At 39.9% G+C, this 1,851-nt stretch overlaps 1 protein-coding gene across 1 annotated transcript in view; it reads left to right on the top strand.

The window, feature by feature from the left end:
* Positions 1 to 1,851, top strand: part of LOC140322261 (uncharacterized) — a gene marked incomplete at its 3' end in the record, with an annotated part of 5,782 nt that overhangs the window by 1,543 nt on the left and 2,388 nt on the right.

The raw sequence follows: 1,851 nt of genomic DNA, 5'->3' as shown, positions 1-1,851 counted from the left end.
GTTGACGATTAACAAAACTAGAATCAGGTGTCAGATTAGAGACTTTAGCAGCTTGCTGTCTGTTTTACACATAATTGCTGTCCTTTGCTTCTTTTTACGACCTCATTAAGATGTTGTAATTTTTTTATCTGCAATTGTCAGATGAGGTCAATAGTAAATGGAGGTAGAAAAAAAAAACGAGTTTCCTGTTGTGCAATTTTTCCACTTCCTACGGACTATGAATTATATCGTGGCAAGAAATGGTGTCACCTCCTGGGCTGTAGTAAATGTTTAATATTCAGACTGATCTGATTTTATATATCATTTTCTTCCTCTGTTTTGCAACATTGACTGTCAAATCTATAGTTAAAATTCAATGGTAATAGTAATGGTAATGGTTACCCTTCTGCATGCTCCCAAACCAACCTACTGCATGTCAATTACTCATCCAGGCTGGGAAAGGAATCTGGACATTTTCAGATAAAATCAACCCAATTCCTTTTGTAATTGAAAAAGTGCAAGAAACAACATTAACCAGAAAGGCAAGATTAAGGCCAGCCCTGGGGGATGGGGACTTTAGGTGGTTGTCATCAGAAGAGATGTCTCCATTGGAAGACCTAACCTCCTCTGACAGTTTTTCCATCACTTCCTGTTTCCGTAATAACCGAGGGTGAAAAAAAGAAGAAGAAATATGTCCAACCACATGATATGACTTCTGTGGGTCCTCAAGAGGTCGGGTCTTTGCCATCCAGATTCAGTTTTATTTAGAGTTAAGCCAATTTTGGGGGGGAGGTTCAAGGAGCACTGGCGAAGGGGTTGGGTGGGTTCCAAGAACTTCACTAGGGTTTGGTACTATCAGTTGTATCTCAAGCGTTACTTAAAAGTTGCTGGTTAGGTCTGTTCAGCCCAATACCAAGCCCCAGTGAAAGGAGGCCCTTCAAACCCTCAAAACACACTGACTCAGTATAAAATGGTGAATATAGTAATATTTTATTTGTTCTACTTTTGGCACTTTCCTCCTTCCAAACCCAATGACTACAAAATGTCGAATTTCCTCCACCATTCCAGGGAGAACAGCTAAACATTGCTGTAGACTTTGTGAGCAAAACCCTGTACATAACATGTGAAGAACACAAAAGGTCTGGACCTCTTCATTGGCCTTGAACTTAAAATAGCCAAGCACGTATCTTGTAGTGAAAACAACTAAAGCAACAAAAGCTGTCCATGAACCTTAGTTATGGAAACCCAAGCTGGCCAAAATCCATACCAAGATACTAATTACCATAGGCAACATAACCCAACAGCCAGGTTAGACGAAGTTAGCTCAACTGACCCACTGTGACCTGGTTGATCATTCTTTACAACCAGACGTGAACAAGAAGAAAAACCTCCACCTCACCATGGCCAAACAAAAAGACCACCGATTGATGTGAAAACAACCTCAAAGATCTTTGAATCTTGTCAAGAGTTATTAATCTATAATGAAGATGTTGGTTAAGCCGGTTTAGCATTAACAAGCCCTGAAGAAGGAGAAGACTTTGATCCACCAAAACACGTTAAACATAACCAAGGGACTGTAAACTTCATGAGCACACAATATCCTGTAAATAACGAGCAAAGAACACAATACCGACTTGTCGTTAAATGTAAGGCCTGTGCCTCTTTATTGGGCTTTAACCAAAAACAACTCAACCAACAAGAACTGTCCATGAACCTTAGTTATGGAAATCCAAGCTGACCACAATCCCTTCCAAGATGCTGATTACCAAGGGAAACATAATTCAATGGCAAGGTTTGGAAAATTGGCCCACCATGACTTAATTGATCATTCTTTACAACCAGATGTGAACAAGATCAATCCAAAACCTGGAA

The sequence above is a fragment of the Pyxicephalus adspersus genome, chromosome 2 (assembly GCF_032062135.1).
Source record: "Pyxicephalus adspersus chromosome 2, UCB_Pads_2.0, whole genome shotgun sequence".
NCBI lineage: Eukaryota > Metazoa > Chordata > Amphibia > Anura > Pyxicephalidae > Pyxicephalus > Pyxicephalus adspersus.
Note: the sequence above shows the minus strand (reverse complement) of the source record. Positions and strands in the feature narration are given on the sequence as shown.